The sequence below is a fragment of the Carassius carassius genome, chromosome 3 (genome assembly GCF_963082965.1).
Source record: "Carassius carassius chromosome 3, fCarCar2.1, whole genome shotgun sequence".
NCBI classification, from domain to species: Eukaryota; Metazoa; Chordata; class Actinopteri; order Cypriniformes; family Cyprinidae; genus Carassius; species Carassius carassius.
The window spans coordinates 33,131,768-33,147,836 of record NC_081757.1 but is presented as its reverse complement, the minus strand read 5'-3'; the positions used below and the strand labels follow the sequence as shown (position 1 = coordinate 33,147,836).

The following is a 16,069-nucleotide window of genomic DNA, read 5'->3' as shown; positions in this document are numbered from 1 at the left end:
GTGTGTGTTTGTATCGGCCGCTGTCCATTAGCCTAAGGTTCTGAAATGCAATATTTTTTTAATAGCCTAGTCTATTTTTTTATTTTTTAAATGGCTTGCGCCCTTGAGCACCCACGGAGAAAAACATAAATCGGCGCCTATGTTTAGAATGATCACAAAATTGAAGATATAGGGGCAGAAAATTCACATATTTATATAATTTCATACATTAAATCAAAATCACACAAAGAATGCCGTCTTTTCCTCCAAAAATCATCATGAATATATACATACATACATATATATATAACAGTTCAGTAAACAAGTTAATTAAGAGACTTGCGTTTTAGACACCATATTGCCTTTTTTAGCTCTATTTCTAAAACAGAAAATAATTCCAAACACAGCCACCAAAGCACAGTTTTGCGTCTCTGAGCAACGTGACAGTGTTTCGTTCCTGAATGAATCAACCGTTTAAATGATTCGGTTCAATCGCAATGACTCACTTATTAACAGTGACTTGCTGACACATACTGGCCATTTTAATATCACATTTAAAGTATCTTTTGATTTTTTTAAATAATTCATTTCTTATAATTTCAAATGAGTATTCAACATTTTATGCTTTGTATATCAAAACATTATTCATGCATTTGTAACTGCAGGTTAAATGCATTCTTGTCCTGCACTAGTGTAATAGATCTAAATGCCACTTCCAATGAATCTTCTGCATTTCCTCTGCATTAAAAGATGAGTTTGTTGATACTGATTTGCCTGGTAACAGCCCAAATGTTTTATTATTCTAAATAACTGATTCCTTTAATTAAAAACAACTAGTTTGAGATTAATAGACCTATCCCAGGGGTGTCAAACTCAGTTCCTGGAGGGCCATAGCCCTGCAGAGTTTAGTTTTAACCCTGCTCCAGCACACATATCATGTAGTTTTCAAATAAACCTAAATGATTAGATTAGCTGGATCAGGTGTGTTTAATTAGGGTTATATCTAAACTGTGCAGGACTGTGGCCCTCCAGGAACTGAGTTTGACACCCTTGGCCTGTCCCATTTTTGACTCCCTCCCACTGTTAAAATGTAACTAAGTAATTTTTACTCTGAGTAAATTTTAAATGAGCTACTTTTTACTTTTACTTGAGTTGATTTTTAGACTGGTACTTTTACTTGTACTTAAGTAAAATTTCATTAATGTAATGGTACTTTTACTTGAGTAGAATATTTTTGTACTCTTTCCACCTCTGGTTCTAGCATGACTAGCATGCGACTAGCATTTTGCAAGCATAATTTTAGCATGAATAGCATGTTGCTAGCATGTCGCTAGCATGTTTCTAGCATGATTAGCAGGTTGCTAGCATGTTTGTAGCATGATTAGCATGGTTCTAGCATGATTAGCATGCGACTAGCATGTCGCTAACATGTTTAAAGCATGATTAGCATGTTGCTAGTATGTTTCTAGCATGAATAGCATTTGAGACTAGCATGTTGCTAGCATGATTAACATGTTGCAAGCATGATTTTAGCATGTTGATAGCATGACTAGCATGCGACTAGCATGTTGCTAGCATGATTTTAGCATGATTAGCATGTTTCTAGCATGTTTCTCCCATTACTAGCATGCAACTAGTTTGTTTCTAGCATGATTATTATGTTGCTAGCATGTTTCTAGCATGATTAGCATGTTGTTAACATGTCGCTAGTATGTTTCTAGCATGATTAACATTTTGCTAGCATGTTTCTAGCATGACTAGCATGCGACTAGCATGTTGCTAGCATGTTTCTAGCATGACTAGCATGCGACTAGCATGTTGCTAGCATGATTTTAGCATGATTAGCATGTTGCTAGCATGTTTCTAGCATGATAAGCATGCGAATAGCATGTTTCTAGCATGATTAGCATGCGACTAGCATGATTAAATTGTTGCTAGCATGATTTTAGCATGTTGTTATAGATAGATAGATAGATAGATAGATAGATAGATAGATAGATAAGAAATATTAGATAGATAGATAGATAGATAGATAGATAGATAGATAGATAGATAGATAGATAGATAGATAGATAGATAGATGGATATAAACAGTGAGATAGATAGATAGATAGATAGATAGATAGATAGATAGATAGATAGATAGATAGATAGATAGATAGATAGATAGATATAAATAGTCAGATAGATAGTCAGATAGATATAAATAGTCAGATAGATAGTCAGATAGTCAGATAGATAGATAGATAGATAGATAGATAGATAGATAGATAGATAGATAGATAGATAGATAGATAGAAAGTTTGAATAAGTTTAAATTGATTATAAATAGTTCATAGCAGTGAAGCTTGATTGATTCTAATGGGATTTGGAGCTTGGGTCATCTGAACATCCTGTCATTGAAAGTCTATGGGATTTTTATGATTTTTAATATTCATTTTTATGAAAATCATAAGTCCAATCAGTTAGAAAAGATATAGCACACCCGGAGGGGATAGTCTGAAGAGCTGGGCTGAGTTTGGAGTTTGTAGAGTTAAAGCTCTAGGAGGAGTTAGAGTTGCAAAATTTTGGGTCAGAAGAATAAGAAGAACTAGAATTAAAAGTTAGTGAACTAACTTTGATGTTGGCTTGGCCATCTTGGCCATGGGGCAAAAGAGCCACAGTACTTGTGTGCCCAACATTCTTGAGTTGCCCCGCTGCAAAAAAAAAATAATAATAATACCATAAAAAATACACCTGCAACAGTCGTTTTCCATGGTCCCTGGCTGTTTTCCTTTTTAATAAAAAGCCTAGGCTATGATAACAGCTAGGACAGGGTTGTCTAGCTGAATGCGAAATAAGTCATGCAAAAACTATAATCTCCTAAACACCATTCAATTTGATCTTATTTTAATAGTACTGACAACATATTTAAGTTATCACACAGTACTGAAAAATTAAAGAAGGGACACTATATATAGTATACTTCGGCGAGTCAAGAGCTAAACAAAAAGTCCTGTTTCATTACAAAATACTGTATCTTTTATACACTTTATACTATCACCACAAAATTTTAATTTATATTTATTAAAAAATAAATATTTCATAAAACTGAAACTTAAATATATTATTTCTTTAGGCTATACAAAAATGAAAAGAAAAAAGACTAAATAATAAGGCTGAATAAGCTGATCTATAGCATGTTAAATGGTGGTTGCCTGTCTATGAATGGTACACCCCTCTAAGCTCACAGAAGTTTTTTGACCCAAGTCCTCAGCAGCCAATGACATTGACCTGTTTTTTCACGTGTAAACAACGAGTTAAATACGTGTTGTCTACGTGTGAAATACACGTATTTAACGTGTTGTTGACGTGTTAAAATTCACGTGTATTTGACCCTCTTGGCCTTCCATACACATTAGATATAATGAAGAGAGACGTGAAAAAAGGACATCGCGTTGTTTTGATATGGATTACTTTATCACAGAATATTTGTGCGGCAGCACTTGTTTAGTTTAAAAGTAGACATGTCAAGCTTTCTATAGATATCTCTCTCATGTCTCTTCGTTGAGTATTCATGGAGTTACAGTTCATTTTAATGACTTTTTTGTAAATGAAGATCAGCGCAGACAAAGGCTGCAGACAGCACACCTTGTTTGTTATCTTTATTTTATAAGTGCACAAAGTTTTGTTATTATGTTAGTATCCAAAAAAAAGTAGACCCTTTACAGATTCGATTGATGTATTGCCCTTATCTGTACGATTAAAACTGAAGGTGTAATTTAAGTAATTTTCGGGTAAATCAGGATAAAATGACTCAAAACGCGTATATGCGTTAATCGACTCCAGAGGGTTTTAAAAGGCTGTCGTGACTTTTTTTTCCTTCCAGTATTCATAATCTGTATCACGCTGTCAAATTAGATTTCATTTTGCACACATAAACAGCTCAAAAACACCTGAAATCTGCTCTTGTTGTGTTCTAATGGGTGGATTAGTGCATTCGCTGTGATATTATTTTTGGAAGCTCCTAAAAAATATAAAAATGCTTTTATTCTGAGCTCGTAGTGATAAATGGGCTCCCTGCTAACACACGACGTAACGGTTACGTAACGGTTACGTAACGTATTGGTAATTTTTGGTAATTCCATGACTTACCAATTGACAACGTAACTATGACGTCGCATGCACGTAATTGTATTGAACGTCCCAGATAGGTCCTCTATTCGTAATATATTGGTAACTTCATGACTTACTGGCAACGTAACTACAACGTCGTATGCACGTAATTTTAATTACCATAATTTTTGTACATTCTTTATATGCTCCCTGAGTATAGTGCTATTTATAAAGTGTAATTAAACTTCAGACACACGATTAAACGTTCCTTAAAGATAAAATGTGTTTCTTTTCACCAAGTCAGAATATGGACATGCTTTTAATATATAGTGACGTGGCATACAGCGCGCGCGCGCTTCCACAACTGACGCACCCACACACACAATATTGACAAGAAAGGAAATACATTTTTCGGAGTTGTGAAACTTTCTATTTCGTAAGGAGTTGTGAACGTGAAATAATGACAGACTGGCTACAACATCTCATCTGCCGCAGATACAATAACGTTATCAGGAGGACAGCACGTTTGTTTGAAGTACTTTTCACTTCAACTGTGTCTGACAGGAGAATTGGCTTTTCCGAGGTGAGTCTTACAATTTATAATAAATAAAGAGGTTGATAAAATGTATAAAACAAAAGTCTTGATCTCCGTAAAGACGCTAAAACCCTTTTTTAATATTATTGTTTTTATTAGCCTACTAGCCGTTGAGAGTTACCATGGCAACCGCGGACACATCAGCTGCTGGAGAGGAGAGGACTCGTCTGACAGTTTCTCTGTTTCTCGTCAGTTATACCAAAGAAAAGTTCAACAACTGCGACAAATTGGTTAAGTAACATATGTTAATATTATCCACAGTCTACTTTAAGTACTTTTGTTAACATTTATACCTCTGTGATTATGGCATCTTAATTATCTGATATGTCTGCTAGCAAATATTATGCTAGCTTAGAAGCATAAGTATAACATAATAGATTTGAGCTCTTATTAATGAACGTTTGGGCTTTTAATCACATCTTATGTGTAAAGGAGCGGTTTTGATAGCTTTGTAAACGTTTTTGATGATAATATGTCAAAAGATAATTGGAAGTAAGCTAATTAATTAAAACTAAAAGTCTGCACTGTAGAGTCTATCAGTGACGTCACTCGCGGTCTAAATTTGGCTGACACTATTTCAAACCAGATTTTCAAACACGTTTTGATTTTTCATTGTAAACAAATATTGATTAAAATTGTACTGTGATTTCAGGAGTGTCTTAAAAACCCTCTAAAACAGAGGGGAGGTTCCAAGAAAATTTCTAATGGGAGCTGCTGACAGAGATAGAAAACACAGGTGATCCGAGGAAGCTTATTAAATAACTTAATATTTATTTTACACAACATATCATTATGCATCTGTAACATCAAAAAATTTGAATACTGGTATTTTAAGATTTATATGTATGTTTTCCATTTTGCTATTTTTCTTTTCTGCATTTCCCCTATTCTCTAGTTTGTTTATTTCTAATAAGGAGCTGGAGGCTGTGGAGAAGCAGATCCGTGACCTCGTGGAGAAGCAGGCCCAGCTGAGAGAGTGGAGAGCTGTGCTGGAAACATTCAGGGGTTGACGCTCATAAGTCCAGGGTAAGTAAACAGCTAACCCTACTACCACCTCTACTCTGTGTGGTTCTCAAGACAAACTTGGTGCACCCAGGACGCGATCTTCCCAGATGTCCACAGCGTAAGACATGAGCCAGGACCTGGGCGATGACCTCTCTCCTTCCAACGCCTCCGGTCTTCAGGATCTCCACCTGCAGGAGCTCCACTTCGCGAGACAGAACACGACACTGTTATCATCTGAGAGGGTTAACGACAACACGCTGCGGCAGACGGAGACACTGAAGAGGGACTTCAGGAGCCTGATCGAGACGGTTCGCAGCACGACACCCGCGGCGACGATCATTGTGTCAGGACCACTGCCCACGTATCGACGAGGACACGAAAGGTTCAGTAGACTTGTTGCTTTAAATGAATGGTTGTTGTCATGGTGTAAAGAACAGAAACTGCTATTTGTTAATAACTGGAATCTTTTCTGGGAGCGTCCTAGGCTGTTTCGCGCTGATGGCCTGCACCCCAGCAGAGTCGGAGCGGAGCTGCTCTCTGACAACATCTCCAGGACACTTCGCTCCATGTGACTAGTAAGACAATTCTCAAATAACTATTATGATGAGTTTTGTTCTACATACTCAGATAGAAGTACTTGTGCTGTCCAATCAATAAAGATTGTGTTTGTTCCAGTGTTAATTTTGACAGGCATTTTTGATTTAGCATTAGTCTAAACTCCACCAAATTACTGTTATAAGCATGAGCCCCGTCAGACTGGTAGTGGCTGAGGTGTTGCAACAATATATAGTGATATTCTCAATGTTACCCAGAAAACAGGATACAGGTTTAACTCATTCGAAATACTTCAGCTTAATGTTACACTGTCAGACATGCAAAAGAAATCTAATTTATCTCTTGCTCTGGCTACTAGGGGTGTGACGAGACACTTATCCCACGAGACGAGACGAGACACGAGACTGGGTTCATGAGAGCGAGACGAGATTTTTTTTTTTTTTTTAAAGAAATCCTCAATGATTTTTTTTTAGCATTATTGACACTGTTTTCCTAATGAATGTTGTTCAGTTGCTTTGACGCAATGTATTTTGTTTAAAGCGATATATAAATAAAGGTGACTTTGACTTTGAATGATAAAATAAATATTTCATTTCATTTCATTCATCTCCTTTTTCGTAGTACATACATTTTCACATCAATTTATTAAAAGTAAAAAAAAAAAAAAACATGTTTAGGGCCCTATGAAATGTTTCATTTTTTCCCCAGCATATTATTTTTTATTATTATTGTTAACAAATTCTGTATTTTAGCATGTCTAACTATTTGAATGCATAACACAACTTAATTTATTGATTTTATTTTTTCTTAAAGGTAGCCTTACTGATATAGATATCATACCTCAAAGTGTTGTTACTGACCACTTCCTTGTATCGTGCATGCTGCATATTACTGATATTAACTATATTTCCAAAATGAGCATTATGAATGTAAGAGCCTTACATTACATTTATAACAATCATTGTTAATGTTTGAATTGTATTTCAGGGCAGTTTGTGAAGACAGATAATCAAGAGAAGTCAGTTCCAGATCCACCTTCCACACCAGACCTCTCTCTCACGAGGATTGCTGTCTACTAGCATATTGTGTTCTCTTCAGACTTCGGGGGATGCAGATATTACTCAGGGACATGAACACTTGAATATTGCAAGATTAGAGAAAGTAAGAATTACTTAAGATTTTAGAATTTATTGTTAATTGCTTAAACATATATACATATATATTTTTTTTTAGATATATTTTTTGTGGCAGTGTGAACTGGCCATAATGCTGTATGATAGGTGTGAGATTCATTAAACTTGATTTGCTATAATACATCTGTTCATAAGCTATTGCATATTATTTTCAATGAATTATTTGTAGTGGTTTGGTTAAGGGTGTGATTAGCTGACGTATTATTTGTGGGAGCTTCTGATTAGTTGATGAATGTGTGCATTGTAAATGCTAATATTTAAATGCAATGTACGGAGTGCCTACTAAGACTTGCATGTTGGTGCATAATGTTTTGACCCTGGATGCTTACAGAAGGGTATAGATATTTAAATATATGGAAATGTATTTATTGTTAATATATCTCAATCTATGTGCTTCTGTATGGGCTGAATGCTTTCAATCATATTTCGCTGTATATCATATGTTTTTATTAATAATCTGGGTGTATTACTGTTCATATTTGCTTGTTAATAAATTAACTGAATTCATTTCGAGTATGTATTCATCATTCACAGCTGCTGAAACAGCCTTTAAATTAGTTTGGGCATATGAGGACATAAATTAGGTTCAAGTACTGCATGTCCGCCCATAGAATAATTATAAAAAATGACCAACTGATTACCAGCACACGACCACCGATCCGCGACGTTGCCGCGACGTCGCAGTTACTTACTTACGTTGTGGCGACGTATCTGGGAATTTCACTTTTCCGGTTGCCACGACGTAACTAATTACGTCGCCACGACGAAAGTTTGGTCACCAGATTACGTTGCAGTTACGTAACAGTTACGTATTTGTGTTAGCTGGGCTGGCTGATGAAGCGCTCATTTCTCTCTCGTCTTTCTCTCTGTTCTTTAGCCAGAGACATAATTTATTAATGAGATCTGACCCGGTAATAATAACATATGTTGGTTTAGCTTGTCAGTGTGAATGAAATGTGTATTTATTTGTCCGATCTCGCCCTGAAACGCGGCTGACATGTGACTTTTTTTTTTCCTTCGCGATGTCAAATATTGCATTTTGCACACATACACGGCTCAAAAAACCCTGGATTTTGCTCTTGTTGTGTTCTAATGGATGGATTGTGTGCATTCGGAGTAATATTGTATTTTAAGAAGCTCTTTAAAAAATATATAAATGACTTTACCATGTTGTGCAGCGCCGATCAATCTATGTGACCTTCAGTCTGACAGAGAAAATCTCACAAGCACATATAAACACTCATTTTCATGTGTGTAATATATTCTTCTAATTGTTTTGTGCCATTTCGCTGGAGTGTTTTAATGTGAAAGGCTGTAAATTCTCTATGTGGACTTCAAGTGTTCAGAGAAATACATCGCGAGCTCGCGGCCAGTTCTGAAGCTGGAGAGCTGGATGTTATTTTCACCTAAGACAAAAAGATCACACAAGCACTCATTTTGATCTCTATAATATATTCTTCTAATTGTTTTGTGTTGATTCGCTGCACTGTTTTAATTTAAAAGGCTGTCGTGACTTTTTTTCCTTCCAGTATTCATAAGCTTTATCGCGCTGTCAAATGGGCTGGCTGATGAAGCGCTCATTACTCTCTCGTCTTTCTCTCAGTTCTTTGGCCAGAGACATAATTTATTAATGAGATCTGACCCGAAAATAATAACTTGTCAGTGTGAATGAAATGTGTATTTATTTGTCCGATCTCGCCCCGAAACGCGGCTGTCATGTGACTTTTTTTTCCTTTGCGATGTCAAATATTGCATTTTGCACACATACACGGCTCAAACACCCCTGGATTTTGCTTTTGCACATCAATCGATGTGACGTTCAGCTCAGCCTGACAGAGAAAATCTCACAAGCACATATAAACACTCATTTTCATGTGTATAGTATATTCTTCTAATTGTTTTGTGCCGTTTCGCTGCAGTGTTTTAATGTGAAAGGCTGTAAATCCTCTATGTGGACTTCAAGTGTTCAGAGAAATACATGGCGAGCTCGCGGCCAGTTGGCTGTTGCGAATATCATGTTATTACTTTAAACAGTTCAGAAACATCTGAATTTAGCTCTTTGTGTTTTAACATGTGGATTGCGTGCAATCGCCGTTTTAAAAGGTCTTAAATAAGAATAAATTCGCTCGTTGTGAGCTCCGTGGAGACAATGCCTCCAGCAGCTTACCAGCAGTGATTCTTCTCTCGTCTTTCTGACTGCTCTCTGCCCAGAAATAAATTATTAATGAGCCCTAACCCCTGTACTAATCAGATATGTTGGTTTAGCTTGTCAGTTTGAGGGAAATTGTATTATTTACTTGTATTTTTAACCGGTTTAAAAGTGAAACGAAACCCGACTCCTCCCCTTAATCTCTCCCGGGTATTGCAACTGTAGGGGCGCAATTTTTATCAGACAATGTAAGTCTATGGGTAAAGTATTTTTACATTAAAAAATTAATAAAAAAAAAACTTTAAGTCTGATCAGTCTGAAAAGATATTGCAACAAGCACTGCTCTATCCCGCAGGTGTCTGCCGAGTTTGGGGCTTGTGGCTTTAAAGCCCTAGGAGGAGAAGCGTTTAGAATTTAGTCTCAGAAAAATAATAATAATAAAAAGAAGAAGTTTAAATAGCATAACAGTATGTTGGCTTCTTGCCAAGCCAACATAACTAGAATTAAAAGTTAGTGAACAAACTTGGCCATCTTGGCCATGGGGCAAAAGAGCCACAGTACTTGTGTGCCCAACATTCTTGAGTTGCCCCGCTGCAAAAAAAAAAAAAATAATACCATAAAAAAATACACCTGCAACAGTCATTTTCCATGGTCCCTTGCTGTTGTCCTTTTTAATAAAAAGCCTAGGCTATGATAACAGCTAGGACAAGGTTGTCTAGCTGAATGCGAAATAAGTCATGCAAAAACTATAATCTCCTAAATACCATTCAATTTGATCTTATTTTAATAGTACTGGCAAAATATTCAAGTTATCACACAGTACTGAAAAATTAAAGAAGGGACACTACATATAGTATACTTCGGCGAGTCAAGAGCTAAACAAAAAGTCCTGTTTCATTACAAAATACTCTTCCTTTTATAAACTTTATACTATCACCACAAAATTTTAATTAATTTCATAAAACTGAAACTTAAATATATTATTTCTATAGGCTATACAAAAAAGAAAAGAAAAAAGACTAAATAATAAGGCTGAACAAGCTGATCTATAGCATGTTAAATGGTGGTTGCCTGTCTATGAATGGTACACCCCTCTAAGCTCACAGAAGTGGTTTGACCGAAGTCCTCAGCAGCCAATGACATTGACCCGTTCAAACTGATTTTTAATGCGTACTTCACGTGTATTTCACGTGTATTTAACATGTATTTAACATGTGAAATACACGTTAAATACGCGTTGATTTTTCACGTGTAAACAACACGTATTTAACTCGTTAAATACGTGTTGTCTACACGTGAAATACACGGATTTAACGTGTTGTTGACGCGTTAAAATTCACGAGTATTTGACCCTCTTGGCCTTCCATATTTGACCCTCTTAGCTTTCCATACACATTTGATATAATGAAGAGAGACGTGAAAAAAGGACATCGCGTTGTTTTGATATGGATTACTTTATCACAGTATATTTGTTCGGCAGCACTTGTTTAGTTTAAAAGTAGACATGTCAAGCTTTCTATAGATATATCTCTCATGTCTCTTCGTTGAGTATTCATGGAGTTACAGTTCATTTTAATGACGTGTTTGTAAATGAAGATCAGCGCAGACAAAGGCTGCAGACAGCACACCTTGTTTGTTATCTTTATTTTATAAGTGCACAAAGTTTTGTTGTTATTATGTTTGTATCCAAAAAAAGTAGACCCTTTACAGATTCGATTGATGTATTGCTCTTATCTGTACGATTAAAACTGAAGGTGTAATTTAAGTAATTTTCGGGTATATCAGGAGAAAATGACTCAAAACGCGTATATGCGTTAATCGACTCCAGAGGGTTTTAAAAGGTTGTCGTGACTTTTTTTCCTTCCAGTATTCATAAGCTGTATCACACTGTCAAATTATATTTCATTTTTTCACACATGAAATCTGCTCTTGTTGTGTTCTAATGGGTGGATTAGTGCATTCGCTGTGATATTATTTTTGGAAGCTCTTAAAAAATATAAAAATGCTTTTATTCTGAGCGTAGTGATAACTGGGCTGGCTGATGAAGCGCTCATTTCTCTCTCGTCTTTCTCTCTGTTCATTGGCCAGAGACATCATTTATTAATGAGATCTGACCCGGTAATAATAACATATGTTGGTTTAACTTGTCAGTGTGAATGAAATGTGTATTTATTTGTCCGATCTCGCCCCGAAACGCGGCTGTCATGTGACTTTTTTTTTTTTCGCGATGTCAAATATTGCATTTTGCACACATACACGGCTCAAAAAACCCTGGATTTTGCTCTTGTTGTGTTCTAATGGGTGGATTGTGTGCATTCGGAGTAATATTGTATTTTAAGAAGCTCTTAAAAATATATATAAATGACTTTACCATGTTGTGCAGCGCCGATCAATCTATGTGACTTTCTGTCGGGTATTTCGACAAATTTTGTATTTATTTGCTGTCGGTACATAAGCAAGAAGACTTTTCTCTGCTTGCTCCCTGAACACCAGAACACCGCGGTGCTGAATTGAGCTCTTTCGCTTTTCGCTCTTTTTTTCCTGTTTATTTAAACTGCGATTTGTATTTGTTCGTTCAGGTGCAGGAGGACGTGAACGTCCTGAAGGAGAGCTCGGTTTAGTGTTGCTGTTCATGAGACGCGGCTCTCTCGTGCAGACCGAACACAGCGCGAGTCACCAGCTGCTCAGTTCAGCTTTCCCGCATCGCGGGGCTGAAGCCAACTTTATGTGTTGAATGCTCGGAGCACGTTATAAAACGTATTCTTAAAATACACATCTCTGTTTTAATAAATGCTCATATTAAATCATAGCATAACACATAAGTAGGTACAAAAATAATCAGTGATGCATGTGACCATTTTGGTCGCAGTGTAGTTCACTGCTTTGTTGTGCAGCGCCGATCATTCACTGCAGTCAAGCCAGCCGCGCTTTGAAAATACACGGTCAAGTCAGCCGCACTTTTTTTTCGATTGCGCGTGTAATCATGCACTTACGGTACGGGTGCTGAGAGCAGTCAAACTGCATGAAAAGAAGCTGTCGTACACAGGTTTCCTTTTATACTTTTGATTATTTTAAATAATTTGAAAATTTTCTTACAGAGAACTGGCCTTAAATGAAAAGATCACTACTTAATTTTTGTATATAAACGTTTGTATTGTACATTAATTATTAGAAATCGTTTATTAATGATTATAAATGATAAGATTAATGATTTTCATTCATTGATTTCTTATTTAATGTTTAAGTGTGTATGTATATATATATATATATATATATATATATATATATATATATATATATATATACATATGTATATATATATACATGTATGTTTGTGTTTAACAAAATAAAATTCATCCTAGCAATTGCACTGTCCCAGTTTCCTACATACATAAGTGTTCCTTTATATGTTAGCTAATTCTTTCAAATCATATGTATTCAGAGTGACCCTGACTTTCACTGTATTCATTTTCAAGGCATTTTACTTTATAGTTTTGGGGAAAAAATAAAAGCATAATCACCCAAAACATCAAACTCAATTGTTGTACTTTTTCACAATTCCAACATTCATAAAAAGGGTTCCTTTATAGGTTAGCTCATTATTTCAAATCACATGTATTCAGAGTGAGTCTGACCATCACTTTATTCATTTTTCAGGCATTTTACTGTATGGTTTTTGAGAAATTTAAAAGCAAAATCACCTAAAACAACAAAATGCATCCTAGCAATTGCACGGTGTCCCATTTTCCAACATTCATGAAAAGAGTTCCTTTATAGGTTTGCTCATGCTTCCAAGTCATATGTATTCAGAGTGACCCTGACTATCTCTGTATTAATTTTCAAGGCATTTTACTGTATAGTTTTTGAAAAAACCAAAAGCAAACTCACCCAAAACATTAAACTCAATTGTTGCACTTGCACCTTTTCCCATTTTCCATCATTCATAAAAAACGTTCCTTTATAGGTTTGCTCATTATTTTAAGTCATGTGTATTCAGAGTGACCCTGATTATCACTGCATTAATTTTCAAGGCATTTTACTGTATAGTTTTGGAAAAAACTAAAAGAAAACACCCAAAACAGCAAACTCAATTGTTGCACTTGCACTTTTTCCCAGTTTCCAACATTCATAAAAAGGGTTCCTGTATAGGTTTGCTCATGCTTCCAAGTCATATGTATTCAGAGTGACCCTGAATATCACTGTATTAGTTTTCAATGCCTTTTACTGTATAGTTCTTGAGAAAACAAAAAGCAAAATCACCCAAAACATCAATCTCAGTTGTTGCACTTGCACTTATTCCCATTTTCCAACAATCATAAAAAACGTTCCTTTATAGGTTTGCTCATTATTTTAAGTCATATGTATTTTGCGTGACCCTGATTATCACTGTGGGGGAAGTCGTGGCCTAATGGTTAGAGAGTCGGACTCCCAATCGAAAGGTTGTGAGTTCGAGTCCCGGGCCGGCAGGAATTGTGGGTGGGGGGAGAGCATGTACAGTTCTCTCTCCACCTTCAATACCACGACTTAGGTGCCCTTGAGCAAGGCATCGAACCCCCAACTGCTCCCCGGGCGCCGCAGCATAAATGGCTGCCCACTGCTCCGGGTGTGTGCTCACAGTGTGTGTGTGTGTGTGTGTGTGTTCACTGCTCTGTGTGTGTGCATTTCGGATGGGTTAAATGCAGAGTACAAATTCTGAGTATGGGTCACCATACTTGGCTGAATGTCACTTCACTTTTTTTTGCGTGACCCTGATTATCACTGTATTAATTGTCAAGGCATTTTACTGTAAAGTTTTGGAAAAAACTAAATGAAAACTCACCCAAAACATTAAACTCAATTGTTGCACTTGCACTTTTTACCATTTTCCAACATTCATAAAAAACATTAATTTATAGGTTTGCTCATTCTTTTAAGTCATATGTATCCGGAGTGACCCTGACTATCTCTGTATTAATGTTCTAGGCATTTTACTGTATAGTTTTTGAAAAAACTAAAAGCAAACTCACCCAAAACATCAATCTCAATTGTTGCACTTGCACTTTTTCCCATATTCCAACATTCATGAAAAGGGTTCCTTTATAGGTTTGCTCATGCTTCCAAGTCATATGTATTCAGCGTGACACTGACTATCGCTGTATTAACTTTCAAGGCATTTTACTGTATAGTTTTTGAAAAAACCAAAAGCAAACACCCAAAACATCAAACTCAATTGTTGCACTTGCACCTTTTACCATTTTCCATCATTCATAAAAAAACGTTCCTTTATAGGTTTGCTCATTATTTTGAGTCATATGTATTCGGAGTGACCCTGACTATCTCTGTATTAATTTTCAAGGCATTTTACTGTATAATTTTTTAAAAAACAAAAAGCAAACTCACCCAAAACATCGAACTCAATTGTTGCAATTGCACACTTTCCCATTTTCCAACATTCATAAAAAGGGTTCCTTCATAGGTTTGCTCATGCTTTCAAGTCATATGTATTTGGCGTGACCCTGATTATCACTGTATTAATTGTCAAGGCATTTTACTGTATAGTTTTCGAAAAACTAAAAGCAAACTCACCCGAAACATCAAACTCAATTGTTGCACTTGCACTCTTTCCCATTTTCCAACATTCATAAAAAACGTTCCTTTATAGTTTTGCTCATTTTTTTGAGTCATATGCATTCAGAGTGACCCTGACTACCACTGTATTAATTTTCAAGGCATTTTACTGTATAGTTCTTGAGAAAACAAAAAGCAAACTCACCCAAAACAGCAAACTCAATTGTTGCACTTGCACTCTTTCCCATTTTCCAACACTTAAAGAACTCAGGATAGCCACCTCTCATTATAGTGAAACAAGCTAGAGAGGCGCTACATGATATTTGTGCAATTTTAATTTACTAAATTTACCGAAATCAGTGAAAACAGCAGCGAGACACGGAGCGTGCAGCTGTTGTCGATCGCTGTGTTTCCATGGCAACTCCCTTCGCTCCAGTGTTTGAATGAACGCTACTCCCATGTTCAGCGCACGCTCATTAAAACACGCAGAATATACTTAAATACGCAACCCCCGATTCAGCCCATTACAAAATCTACTTGTGTGTGTGCATACTCTGAGACTTATCTAATAGTTTACTTGACCCTCTCACACTTGCAGAGTGCAAGTATTTGTTTTCTCACCGCTTCAGACTTTAACGGAGCCTATAATATTCCGTGGCAGACGAATAACCCACGAGGCTATATAAAATAATGAAGAAAAATACATTTAGTTACTCTATTTCTTTCTCTGAGTGCACTCGCAGATCTCCGATTCCTCTGATCAAGTTTCAACGTAGATCCGACGTTATGATTTCGATCAGATGCGTCGGCTGTGTCGGTTGATGAGTCAACGTGATTTCGATGTTGAATCGATGCTTTATTTTCCACTAAATGACGTTCTGATGTTCCGACCAAATAGTGAACGTTGATTCATCGAAATTTGATCGACGACCGATACTGACCTTTACAACC

At 36.3% G+C, this 16,069-nt stretch overlaps 2 long non-coding RNA genes across 2 annotated transcripts; both read left to right on the top strand.

Annotated features, from left to right (window-relative positions):
• The first annotated feature begins 5,265 nt into the window (after positions 1-5,265).
• On the top strand, positions 5,266-5,908 carry LOC132124963 (uncharacterized). Its single transcript, XR_009426821.1, has 3 exons — positions 5,266-5,405; positions 5,565-5,695; positions 5,792-5,908. It is a non-coding gene; the product is annotated as an uncharacterized LOC132124963 (long non-coding RNA).
• Positions 5,909-6,283: 375 nt separating this feature from the next.
• Positions 6,284-6,692, top strand: LOC132124967 (uncharacterized). Its single transcript, XR_009426822.1, has 2 exons — positions 6,284-6,500; positions 6,588-6,692. It is a non-coding gene; the product is annotated as an uncharacterized LOC132124967 (long non-coding RNA).
• The last annotated feature ends 9,377 nt before the right edge of the window (positions 6,693-16,069 follow it).